Below are 14218 nucleotides of genomic sequence, written 5' to 3'. Positions count from 1 at the left end.
CACAAGCATATGTAATAAGGTGCGGAAAAATCACATCAGGGTTATACTGCAAGCTAGAGAAAAAAGGCTACACATTTCAAGAACATTTAGCACATTGCATATTCAAAAAATGGTGGCAATACCATGAGTTTTAATATGTGTGACCAAAGTTTCCTAAGTGACTTGAGGCAAATGGATATTAATCACAGTGGAAATTGAACACATAGTTCCAATGGTAATTGTCATGTCATGGGGAAAATATAACTCCCAGTATTTGGGTATACGTTTCAGAGTAGCAGCTGTTTTAGTCTGTATCCGCAAAAAGAAAAGGAATACTTGCGGCACCTTAGAGACTAACAAATTTATATGAGCATAAGCTTTCGTGAGCTACAGCTAGCTTCATCGGATGCATTCAGTGGAAAATACAGTGGGGAGATTTATATACACAGAGAACATGAAACAATGGGTGTTACCATACACACTTCAAGGAGAGTGATCAGGTAAGGTGAACTATTACCAGCAGGAGAGCGGGGGGAGGGGAGGAAACCTTTTGTAGTGATAATCAAGATGGGCCATTTCCAGCAGTTGACAAGAACGTCTGAAGAACAGTGGGGGGGGGGGAATAAACATGGGGAAATAGTTTTACTTTGTGTAATGACCCATCCACTCCCAGTCTTTATTCAAGCCTAAGTTAATTGTATCCAGTTTGCAAATTAATTCCAATTCAGCAGTCTCTCATTGGAGTCTCTCATTGGAGTCTATTTTTGAAGTTTTTTTTGTTGAAGAATTGCCACTTTTAGACCTAAATCATTTGTTAGTCTCTAAGGTGCCACAAATACTCCTTATCTTATTTGGGTATAGACAGACAAGAAAAATCAGGAGCAAAGGACTAAAATCAGGGACAGTCTCTAATATGACAGGTTTCAGAGTAGCAGCCGTGTTAGCCTGTATTCGCAAAAAGAAAAGGAGTACTTGTGGCACCTTAGAGACTAACAAATTTATTTGAACATAAGCTTTCGTGAGCTACAGCTCACTTCATCCTCTAATATGGAGGAAGAAGAGATGAAGAAAACAACTGAAGTAGTCTGAATTGAAACAAGCATTTAAAAACACATAGTTGTATTATGAAATCCTCCTCCCCTCACTAAGGAATAGAGGAGGGGTTCTCAAACTGGGGGTTGGGACTCCACAAGGGGTTACAAGGTTATTACATGGGGAGTCATGAGCTGTCAGCCTCCACCCTAAACCCCGCTTCGCCTCTAGCATTTATAATGGTGTTAAATATATTAAAAAGTGTTTTTAATTTATAACAGGGGTTTCACTCAGAGGCTTGCTATGTGAAAGGGGTCACCAGTACAAAAATTTGAGAACCACTGGAATAGAGCAATGAAGTATTTTTCAGGGGTCACTCCAGGAGAACGAGGAGGAGTGATATATCAGAGGAGAGAACTGATGGCTTAGTACGACAACATTCCATGTTAAGGTTTCCACCTCAACTTTCTTATATTTGAGAAATTACTTCAATTGTGTCTCGGAATTATAATAGTCTCACAACACAAGTGGTAATCTACATAATGTTCCATATTATGCATCAATACCTTGGTACAACATAGTAAATAAAGACACATTTTCAGTCTTAAACCACTGAAAACCAAGTAAGTCAAATATATACTTGTTACCTGAATTACAGATTTAGTATCTTTGGGATTTTTCCTCCTCTTAATACTATTAAAAAAAAAAAAAGAGAGAGAGAGAACTGAAAAGAAAATCTGGTATCAACCTTTTCCAGGGATTTGTAGGTAGTCACATGTTATTCCATTTGCTGGGATTTTGAACGCTACACAGTATATAAGCAAAATCCTGGCAAAGAGTTGATTCTGTGAAGGCTCTAAAGGGCCTGACAGGCAGTTAATCTTATGATGCAAACGCCCATAGAAATCATGAGGGATTTTGTACTAATCTCTATTATGGGGCCCTATTCTGTCAATATGCTGGGTAGCTATGAGTCAAAAATGATGCCCACATATTGAGAGAAGAGTCTTTAGTTTGTAAACAGCATTTTGGAATAACATGTATTAAAAATTGTTAAATATTTCAAATCACTAATTTGCCATTTCTATTTTTCCTTTTTTTTTTTATTTATAAAGCTTCATTCACATTATGATTTACTGGCTTGCTGTATAAAACAGCACTTCTAAAATAATCTGAAATGTTATGGGTTTGGTACGTCTTTAATTAAAGAAAAATTGAGTTGACTTAAGTAATTAGTTCCAAAAATGTATATATAATATTTAATTTTTAGAAATGGTGTGGCCAATTTCAGAATGCCGAAAATTTAGACAAGTAATTTATGAACCCCTTCAAAATGGAGAAGAATGCAAGCATGCTAAAACAAAAGTGTGTGTGTATACACACACACTTACATCTGTTGTATTTTTAAAAACTCTCAATATCTATCTGTCGATTTACACATTTGGCAAATCAAATCAGGAGATACACAAAAATGAATGAAACATCAGAAATCACCCAGTAAAAAATTGCACAATACAAAAAAATTCCAACAGAATTATGTAAATGAAAGATTATGCTACATCTCAGCAGCCTGCATTCTTGGAAACAATACGAAATTAAACAACAGCAGTTCAAGTCAGGAATAGAGGCTACTCGTAAAGTGCTGATGCCAAAGCCCAGACAAAATGATTTTTTTTTTAAGGGAGATCATAGCTCAAGTCTCAAGTCTCAACATGGCTTACAACCTAACAGAAAAATTAAATGGAAAATATGTATTTTTAAAAAATTTAATCTAATTAGATACTTTTCAGAAAATTCAATTCTTGTAATTGCTGTGTAGTTTAGAAACGCAAGAGAGGGTGGGCTTCTAATCCTATCTCTACTCCCACATAAAAATTAAAATTTTAAGTCAATGTCACTGGCAAAAATGGGAGTATTTAAATAATAATTTAAAAAAGAAAAATAATTCAAAATGTTATTTATAACATCCATGTTACAAACAATATTTGAGTGGAACAAATGTCTAAAATGACATTACGTATTTTAATCAAGACCCCCCTCATAAATTGTATGTCACATGGATATCATGTCCCAGAATGACACTTCTTTGTATTTTTATCTTTTAAACATATTTTGTAAATACTCCTATTTTTGCCAGTGGCACTGACTTAAAATTCCCATTTTATTTGTTAGGATCATATATATTGTCTTTTTACTCAAATATATGTGGCTGAAGGTTCCCTAATCCACTCATAAATAACATCTGGTTTCAAAGGGTTTTGCAATACATAGCAAAAACACTATTTTGGTATCACAGTCTGACTACGATAACTGCTATGACCTTCAATGGTCATACTATTTAAACAAAAAAACAGTTACTTGTAACTCCTCTACATAATAAAGATACATAATAAAACACTGGATTTTTTCCATTGCAATACATATTATGTAAGAAATATAGCAATTATTTGCAAGGAAAGAGAACACATTATGTAAGTTTTGTAACAGGTAACCAAAGGAATAATAATTAAAACATAACATCTGATTCATGTGAGAGCAGTCTCCTAAAGGCTTCCTTGTATACTACAAGTGTCAGAAACCCTTACTCTGCATTGATTTTTCTACAGTTTAAATTAGGCCTAAAAAGGCTTATATAATTTTAAATCAGAGTCCATGCAAGACACAAAATTGTCCACTGCACATACTCACAAAGTTTTGTTTTTCCTCCCCATCAGTCAGTAGCATGAAGTCTTTTCACCATTAAGTCGAAATGCCTGTTAGTTCATAGGTAATGTCACGAGAGCAGCACTTCAGTAAAAATCCTCCTCTGGTCCAAACCTCGCACTGTCCCTAGAGCTAGCTCCACATTGCTACTCAGAGCGTCAGTGTGATGTTACAGGTGACATCTCCTGCAGCTGATGTCAAAGCTTGGTCGCAAAAGCACAACAGCAATCTCCCTAAGGCACTTGCTGTCCCTAACAAACATCACTTTTGCATCTTCTGGGTCCCCAAAGGAGCAGATTCAAGGATGATTTCAGAAAAGCTTACACAGACACTAAGCTCTCTCTTCATTAAGTCTCTCAACATTAAACAGCTTTTCTTTCCAGAACGCCGCAGCATATGTAGACTGTATGCCTCCTTTGGGGAAAAATGAAGTATTTTTACACACTCTCTCTCTATGGCGCAGTTAAATTTGCCTTTTTGTTATAGCACATTGCTGAAGGAACAGGTAAATAATGGCGCAGTATATCAGAGTGAATGATTCACTGATGTCCTCCTTAACATTCAGGAGTAACACGAAAGGCTAGCAATGCAGCCCAGGTCCGGAGCTGATGAATGGTGCAGTGCTGCTGTTGTCATGGCAACTAAGAGGAAAAAAGCAGCACCATATAAGGAGTTGTGACATGGATTCCGGGAACATTTTCTACTAAAACGCTGTTAGCCTTCAATGCTTTAAAGCTGCAGCATCCTCTCTCATAGGCTTGTGTACAGTTTTCATTGTTTAGATTTGAGCGGTCATAACAAATAGTCACATACACAATCACAACAACTGAGGAAACATTTGTATTGGGAATACTGCACCAAAACACAACGTAAATGAATGTGCTTTTGTTCTTATTCCAAAGATTCTGCTTGGAATGGTTAAGCAAAAAAGAGTGACATGTTTGGCTATAACCTGAGGAACCTGTCAGACAAGAACTGCAGAAAAGAATAAGACCTCAGATGCTATGTAGCTTCATGCAGGTAGCCTTTATGAAAGTAGGCATTGGATTAACCAAACTGCAGCACCATCAGCTGGCTGACTGACAGAGCAACAGTGGCAATGGTTAGAGATACAGCCACTCCTTACATAGGCAGAAAAGGTCCTCAGGACAACCTGTAAATCAGCCACTGTTGTGCAATGAAGGCTGGCAGCATTGTAAAGCATCCAGGTTCCAATAAGACACAGACATTGCAGCAAAAACCAACCCATATGTATAGTTACATAATAAACTGTACACCAGAAAAAGGGTTACATTCCATACTGTCACAATCGGGAAAATTTCTCAAAACTGTTAATGTATGAAATTTCTTTCACACTTGTACATGTCTCCAAATATATAAATACCATAACCACAAACAAAATAACAATTATTAAAACTGTACATCTTTAAGCACTATTCTGTTTGTGCGTGGGTGGGGGGAGTGGGTGGAACAGTGCCTCTATCATTAAAAAATCTTCAAGTGTTTCTATTATTTACCCTGTTGTACCTTATTGGCCACTAATTTGTGAGCTCACATTCTCTCAAAGTATGGCTTGAGATGAGAGACTAGCTTATTAGGAATCAGCATTATTGATTGTCTTTATTAAGTAATTTAGGCCTACATCCCAAATTAAAAAAAAAGCAGCTTAAAATTCTTCTAGCATGTTAGGGGAATTTCTGCTTCCTTGTTCCACATACAAACACACCCTTTCATTACACCCTCCTCCCCTGCCCCCGAGGAATTATTAGGGTTTTTTTTTTTTCAAACATCACATTCAAGAGTGTTTATGGTCCCAGTTTAGATTAAACTGATTTTTAAAATCATTATTTTTTTTAAAGTTTTCTCCTTCATGGTGTCACTACAAAGCAAAGTTAATGCTTGGTTTTGGAATAATAAGAACATAAGAACGGCCATACTGGGTCAGACCAAAGGTCCATCAAGCCCAGTATCCTGTCCTCTGATAGTGGCCAATGGCAGGTGCCCCAAAGGGAATGAACAGACAGGTAATCATCAAGTGATCCATGTCCTGTCACCCAATCCTAGTTTCCAGCAAACAGGGGCTAGGGATACCATCCCTATACATCCTGGGTAATAGCCATTGATGGACCTATCTTCCATAAATCTATCTAGCTCCCTTTTAAACCCACTTACAGTATTAGCCTTCACAACACCCTCTGGCAAGGAGTTCCAGAAGTTGACCGTGCGTTGCGTGAAAAAATACTTTCTTGTGTTTGTTTTAAACCTGCTACCTATTAATTTCATTTGGTGGCCCCTTGTTTCATAGAATATTAGGGTTGGAAGGGACCTCAGGAGGTCATCTAGTCCAACTCCCTGCTCAAAGCAGGACCAATCCCCAATTTTTGCCCCCATTTGTCCCTAAATGGCCCCCTCAAGGATTGAACTCACAACCCTGGGTTTAGCAGGTCAATACTCAAACCACATAACAATTTCTTATTTACTTTCTCTATACCACTCATGATTTTATGGACCTCTATCATATCCCCCCCCCCCCCGTCATCTCTTTTCGAAGCTGAAAAGTCCCAGTCTTATTAATCTCTCCTCATATGGAAGCCGTTGTATACCCCTAATCATTTTTGTTGCCCTTTTCTGAACCTTTTCCAATTCCAATATATCATTTTTGAGATGGGGTACCACATCTACGTGCAGAATTCAAGGTGTGGGCGTACCATGGATTTATGAAGAGGCAATATGATATTTTGCCTCTATAATATTATAATAATCTTAAGCACTGTGCTCAAAATATGATACACACTCATTGTTAATTCCATCTTAAATGTAGCTTGTACCTGAGAATTCTTTGTCTTTCTTTCTTTAATTAGAAACATTCCACACATGAACACTAAACAAGAAACTCAGAGAACTCGACTGTATAATATTTCTAATGATTTTAAGAGAGAAAATTCTAAAAATTACTTAAGATTGATATTATAACTCAGATGACCAGATTCACTAGTACGCTTTGGCTACTTTGTTCTTCTCCAGAGTGGTATAATACAAAACATACTGAACAGTTAAACTGAGTTTAGATTAATGGTCATGTTTTCAGTTTTTTTCATAACTGAACATTTACCTGTTAGTAGTGGCTAGTGCATAAAATCTTCATCAGAGAAATAGAGTTCTGCCCTCTTTCAAAATGGCCACCATCTCCTATTGTTCTCAAAGAGACTGAGGCTACACGTAGCCTTCAGTTAAGGTGCCCTCTTTCAAAATGGCCTATTGTGTCCAGAGAAACTACGGCTGCCAACCTTCCAGGATTGCCCTGGAGTCTCCAAGAATTCAAGATTAATCTTTAATTAAAGATTATGTCATGTGATGAAACCTCCAGGAATACGTCCAAACAAAATTGGCAACCCTAAGAGGGACTGAAGTCAAACTGTCCTCAGGAAAGATGCCTATACTGCCAGGAAGTGAAGAGGAATACTGCAAGAAATAGCTAAGGGCAGACCATGGCCTCACTCCCACTGGGAGATATCAGCCATTTTGAAATAGGGTAGATCTTCATGAAATTCTGTATACAAGAACATTATTTATCTGCTGAGTTACCACCTTTGAAATGCAAAAAAACTGGCATCCATCCCCCACACAAGGCAAGCCCTCCGCAAACCCAACCTCCAACCACAAGGCAACTCCGCAAACCCTCCCCCTTCAACAGCCACTTTAAGATCGTGGGAAATTCTTGGTCAGGATTTGAGAGAATGCAGATAGAGCTATTTCATTCAAAGTGGTGAATATATGGAATTATTTGTGTGTTGATTTCCTCCTTAAATGAAATTTAGTTCCTTATCTCAGGTTTCAGAGTAGCAGCCGTGTTAGTCTGTATTCGCAAAAAGAAAAGGAGTACTTGTGGCACCTTAGAGACTAACAAATTTATTAGAGCATAAGCTTTCGTGAGCTACAGCTCACTTCATCGGATGCATCCGATGAAGTGAGCTGTAGCTCACGAAAGCTTATGCTCTAATAAATTTGTTAGTCTCTAAGGTGCCACAAGTACTCCTTTTCTTTTAGTTCCTTATCTGTAAATCTGTGGCTACCTGGAAGATTTACAACTCTGAATGTGATCCTATCTCAGCCAAGAAATTGCCAAGCCTCAGGCTAACTGAGCTCTGGTCCCTAAGGGACACAGAAACTCTGCAGCAAGATACACCTTTTTACTATAGGCATAGATCCACTTAGCCACGTTACCTGCAAAAATATGTCACTGGCAACAGCAACAACTACCATTATAAGAACTCTGAAGATGACTCAAAGCACCAACAAAAGACATCAGGGCAAAGATGAGTAATCTGGTTCCAGTAAAGAGTTCAGGTATGTCTTCTTTAAAGGTGTTTGGAGCTGTTTAAAGGTGTTTGGAGACAGCCATCTCATCTTTAACATCAGCCGCTCACGAGAAAGCCATCTGCTACTCCCCCTGCTATGATGCTTCTTATGATTTCCCACTTGAATCCCGTGAAAGCCTTCAGTCGTTTGGGCATTCTCCTAAACTTTACGAGACAGAAGACTGGTATTTTGGTGTTTTTCTGTATCAGGGAGTGGCTTCATTGTTGGAATATATCACAGGTGCTGCAGAGCTGCCATTAACTCCTTGTTTTTTCTTGGGTCTGATATGATGAAGAAAGGGAAGAAATACTTTCTGGACAGAGGTAGTTTGAATTCTTTGTGATACCTGCTTTAGTAAACAGTCAGCACCTATTGATGGTTTGTGATTTCCTTGGCTAAACTGTTTAATTCTGTCCTCATTTAAGCAGAGGGCTCATTTGTCTCTCAACAGCTCGAATAACCAGAACTAGGTGAAACAGATCTGAACTTGGACCAGGTGCTAGAAAAATGACATCTATCACAGAAAAGCCACAGACGCGCTATTCCTGCAGCTTCTCCTATTACAATGAAGAATGAAGGGAGAAGAATCCCTGACCAACGCCCAATCTCACCAGGCATCTTGGTAAAGGACCTCTCCGCAAATAATCCAAAAATCCCACACTGGCAAAAATTCCCATTGTGCCTTGTTTGAAGGTCGAGAACCTGGAGAAGAAAGGACAAAATATTCCAGACTGGGAAAGATCCGCATCATTTTGGCAGCACAATGTTCCTGCTTTCCTATGCTCTGAGGGGGACCCGTGGTCCTCAGGCAGCACAGAAGGGATATCTGGCCTACTAGTATGGAGAAAATTTGGAGCTCTAAGAGACAGTGAGCTCTGAGGGTGGTTCAAGGTAGCAGAATCATCATCTCTAGAAGAATATCTGCAAGTACCCATGCAGGGGAGGACAAGGGAGAGAGCAGTAATTCTGATCAGGGAAGCGTAAAGCAAATGCAGAATTCATGTCCCCTGTAGATTTCTTTGGTTGCCCACAGAAAAATGACTTTCTGATGGGGAAGCAAGGGAAAGCTGTAAGAGCATGTCATTTTGGGAGCCCAGAACTGCTGGAGGAGAAATAAATGACTGTAGGATGCCCCAGGCAGTAGCTCCTACCCTGAGCCAGGCTCAGCTGCTACCAGAGGATTTTTTTTGTTTCATTGGGTCATTTTGAAGTGTTCTCTACTGAAAAACAAAATTTTTCATGTTTGTTCTTCAAACATATAGTAAACAAATATTAAAAAGTGGAAATATTCTAATAGACTGTCACAGGATGAGCTTGGCTTTTATGGGGATTCAGTTCCCAGTTTTGGCCTGTGACTGGTTTTCTATCAGATGAATGGAATTGTGGAACCTGTAGTTCAGGCACCATTGGTGTTACAGAAGTGAGAACAAGGCCTTCTGGGAAACAAAGCTGTATAAAGGCAAGCTACTTTTTTCAGTAAGCGGAGAGAAAAGCTACTACCGATGGGCCTCTGTGGTGACCAAAGTTTGGGCATGATCTTTGGGAAGTTCCCAACTCAGAAACAGCTAGAGAAGGAGACTGAAAGGGGCTGTGTTGAAGAAAGGCTGGAGTGGAGGACTTAGGGGTAAGCCAATCTAGGAAGCAGCACTGAGGAAATGGTGAAGAGAATGTGCGAGACAAGAGTGGGTAGCTGCTTCACACTCAAGGGCCCAAAATCCGGGCTGAAGCGGCCAGGCAAGTGAGAGCACAGACTTCACTATGTCTCTGCAGTGCCACCTTGAGGTGGTATGCTGCAACTCTTTCAACCAAGGGGCAAAGAGCTATTTGTGGATGGACCCCTGAAAGCAAGAAGAATAAATCTTTAACACAAGGAGAAAAGTTCATGGTCACAGAGAGTAACTGGAGAGAGGCCTGTGCCCCAAGAAGGGCAAAAGACTTTGTGGAGCTCCCAGTACCAAGGGATGAAGATTTGGATTTGTGTTCTTTGAAGATCCCTTTAGTCTATTAAATCAGTATTTCTTTTTTGCTTATCTAATTATCCTTTCAGTTTGCCTGTTTGTGTTATAATCTTCCAAATATTCCTTTGTACTGGTTATATAAATGTAAGCAGAGTCAGGATGAGCTCTTACCCTCACATCTGGTGGCAAATCATGGTGGGTTGTGGAAAAGAACTTCAGGGGCTGATCTCATTTGCATAGGCACACGCACCCTGCCTAGATGGTCACTTTGGCTGCTATAGGAGCCCCAGTTTCTCTGTTATTGGGGCAGGAATAAATTCTTACTATCCTGATTCTGTGAATCAAGGACAGTGGAACTTGATAGGGCAATCAGCTTTGGACCATGTAAGGTGCACATTAACACACACCCCCATCTCCACCCAGGTTGGGAGGTAAAACATTGCAGATAAACTTTTGAACTTTGGGGCTGCCCTGACCAGGGACAGAGACTTTTGGGTCGTCGGACTTTGGGAGATTTTGGGTTGCTGGATTCAAGAACCAAAGGGAAAGGACACGCCCCAATTTGCTTGGGGTGGGTTTTTTGCTCATGGGTTGTGTTATGAATCCTGTTGGTGGTGTTTCCCCAACATAATGCCACATTGTTTCTCTCTGTTATTAAAAGGCTTTTTGCTACACTTAGACTCTGTGCTTGCGAGAGGGGAAGTATTGCCTCTTGGAGGTGCCCAGCTGGGGTGGTATATATTTATCCCAGATCACTGGGTGGGGGCTCGAGCCGGTTTTGCATTGTGTTATTGGAATGGAACCCCTAGATATTGAACCTGGCCCTTGTTGCTACCAACTCTGACGGGCAGAAGGGTTACATAAATATTTAAGTCTTTTTTTATTATTATTATTATATTAGTCTTTACATCCTGACATTAGTCACATTTGTTCCTCTCATGGTTTTCTCTGATTTTTATGGTAGTATAGTCAGTAATTTCTAAGATATTTTTGGTTTTCCTATAATAATTTCCTCCATATATAATAATATTCAAATTACTTAAGGCATTTTTCATTTCCTCAGTTTTGTATTGTTTCCTCAATAATTGTACTTTTAAATACTTTCTGTGGGCTACCTCAAATACAGTGTGTAATGACTACATCTTGTCAGACTATATTCTTAGCAGTTTCAATCTTACTTACTGCATCTATCTTGACTCTCCCTAGGATCAAATACAAAATAATTTCTGAAAGGGCACATATTCTAAAAAATGCATAAGAAAATAGTGTGCAATTGCATACTACTATTTAGACCCGGCACTACTCTTTAGAAATATGTTCCCCTCCTTATTTTTGGTATACATGTTATTCCCAATCAACAAAGTATCTTCAAGAATCAAACTCCAGCTGTCTGGCTCTGTTATAGTTCATATATATTAACAGCAACAAGCAGGATTCATCTGATCACCTCTCTTGCCCTTAACATCTATTCAAACTGCTCCTGTCACATCAAGGAGAATATCTGTATCACTGTTATTACATGCTGAGTGCCATCAATATCATTGCTGTTGAACAAAACATGGAGCAAGAAATGGCCTCTTCCACAAGTAGCTTATAATTTAAAATTAACTATCAATACAAACGGGACACAAAATGCACTAGGGGCCGAAGACTAACTACAGAAACATACCAATTATTTAAAAAAAAATATGGCAATCCTTCTTTGTTTGAAGTATTTTATATATTCTGTCTCTGTCAAGTATCATTATTCACCAATATTTGCCCATTTTCCAATATACTTTTTTCAAATACTCTCAACTAATTAAGTACCCCGGTGAAGTATTTTAAAGTACCTGATTTTTCTGTGACCAATCATATCTATGTCAGTTTAACTATTTTTATCCAAGCTATTTTTAAACCAAACTCAGTAATATTATTACATGGTACCCTCCTTCATTTTGTGAAAGGCAGTTTTTAGCTTGTTAGCCTCACCTTTCTTTAGAACAGCTTCCAAAAGATTCTAAGACCTTGTCTGAACTACACAGTTTTCTCAGCAAAAAGGAGCTTTTGCCAACAAAACAGTGGCGATGTACACACTACAATGCTACTTTTGTTGGGAAAACTCTCCTGTTTTGCTGACAAAATAAAACCATCTTGACGAGAGGCATAAAGCTTCTTGCAGAAAAGTTAAAGCGACAAAGCATCAGTGTAGAATTAGATGTTGCCGTTCATTATGTCACCATCACTGGCCTCCCGCAGTATCCCACAATGCCCACCATCACCGCTCTGCTCACTGTTTTGAACTCAGCTGCACTGCATACAGCTACGCAGGCATGCACCCCTCCCCTTCAAAGCTCCGGGAAGTTCTGACAGCTGAGCATGCCGCTCTGCTCCAGCAGCAAATCATTAACTCAGAATCCTACTCTTCCCCCACACTAGGAACACAGTGGCAGGCAGGCTGCTGCTGTGTGGAGTGGAGGTGGGAGGGGGAACTGCTGTACTGTTCAGAGCCAGGGATGGAGGTGGTGGCTGATGGGGGGTCCCCTTCCCCTGCCTCAAGACCGGTTGCTTCTGGCCACTGTCTTAACTTAAAGAGACAGCATGCCAACACAGTCTCTCTCCCCCAACACACACACTGTCTTTCTCACATACACACTCCCCCCACACTCTCAGACACTCCCCCAACACACACTAGTCTCTGTCTCTCCCCCCCCCACACACACACTCTCCCCTCTTCCCTCCCCACTTCAGTTGAAAAGCATCTGATAATCTAGTAGGATGCTCATGGAAAGATGGGATTGAGAAACCTGCATCATGTGATGCTGTACCTGCTCCATGAGTAAGGCCCTACCAAATTCACAGCCGTGGAAAACATGGCCCAGGCTATGAAATCTGGTCTCTCCCATGAAATGTGGTCTCCCCTGTGAAAAGTGGCTATTGTAGGAGGGTCGCGATATTGCCACCCATACTTCTGTGCTGCCTTCAGAGCTGAAGGTCTTGGGACTCTTACCGTGCGCACCAGGCTCCAGCTGCTACTCCTGGCTGGGCTGGGGAGGGATGGAACTTCCTCTTCCCAGCATAGACTGCTCCCGGGCCAGGTCAGACTCATCTCAGTGAACCTCTCCCAGCTGCAGGAAGCTCTGCGGCTGCTGGCTGGGAGACCAGCTCTGAAGGCAGCATTACCGCCAGCAGCAGCGCAGAAGTAAGGGTGGCAATATTGCAACCCCCCTACAATAGCCTTACAGCCCTCCCATAGCTCCCTTTTGGGTTGGGACCCCCACATTTACAATACCATGAAATTTCAGCTTTAAATATCGGAAACCGTGTAATTTAAGATTTAAAAATCCTATGATGATGAAATTTACCAAAATGGACTGTGAATTTGGTGGGGTCCTACCCATAAGTCATTGCAAACCTTTCCCAACGCACCCTGCAGCAAGCTGCACAGTGGGATAGCTGCCCACAGTGCACTGCTCTCTGTGTCGTTGCAAGAGCTGCTTGTGTGGATGCACTCTGCTGACACAAGGAGCATAGTGTGGACATGCAACAGCAGTTTAATTAAAGCGGTTTAGTTAAAGCAGCATCACTTTATTCAATAAAACTCTGTAGTGTAGACATAGCCTAAGTTTTTGTAGGTTTTACCACCACACAAAAGTTTAAGGTCAGGACAGTTAAAACATGTAATGATATACTGTATATATTGTATACATATATGTAAACACATGCGAACTACAAAAAAGCCTATTAAAACATGGACTAAGGCTGTAAAGTGAACCAATCTGAAGTTAGGAAATTCAAGAATTAAGCTAGCCTGTGTAAGCTCAGTTCTATCTCCTGGTGCACATACATTATCAGTCTTTAATTATACAATTGCATACTATTTTTTCCAAAAGATCCCAGCCTTACTATAAGGCAAATATCAAATGTTAACAATTCTAGCCTGAAGGGCTACATTTTGGCAAAGTTATAAGCAAATGGCAATAGAGTTTAATAAAAAGTGTTAGCAATCTTAACACATATTGATAATATATTGTAGCTGGTGTATATTAAATTAGGGAAACTTCACTGAAATCAAGGAATTTACATAATTGTAACTGAGATCACAATCTGGCCAATTAGCCATTTTTTTAAAAAGATTTTCTTTTTCATTGTTGACAGTATGGCTGAATAGGGCAAATCACATCATAGCAATGTCTATATAAAAATTA

General features: G+C 39.8%; 1 protein-coding gene across 8 annotated transcripts in view; it reads right to left on the bottom strand.

The window, feature by feature from the left end:
• The window catches only part of TANC2 (tetratricopeptide repeat, ankyrin repeat and coiled-coil containing 2), a 702178-nt gene that overhangs the window by 308960 nt on the left and 379000 nt on the right, over positions 1 to 14218 (bottom strand). Inside the window, exon 1 of one of the 8 annotated variants that reach the window (XM_043503356.1) lies at positions 3700 to 4339. The exons of the other annotated variants lie outside the window; for them this stretch is intronic. The gene's annotated coding sequence lies outside the window, so the exon portion shown is untranslated. Of the gene's footprint in view, positions 1 to 3699; positions 4340 to 14218 lie in introns of those variants that run through there. 8 annotated transcript variants of the gene reach the window in all.

The sequence above is a fragment of the Dermochelys coriacea genome, chromosome 27 (genome assembly GCF_009764565.3).
Source record: "Dermochelys coriacea isolate rDerCor1 chromosome 27, rDerCor1.pri.v4, whole genome shotgun sequence".
NCBI classification, from domain to species: domain Eukaryota; kingdom Metazoa; phylum Chordata; order Testudines; family Dermochelyidae; genus Dermochelys; species Dermochelys coriacea.
The sequence above is the reverse complement of the archived record's forward strand: the minus strand, read 5'-3'. Positions and strand labels throughout refer to the sequence as shown.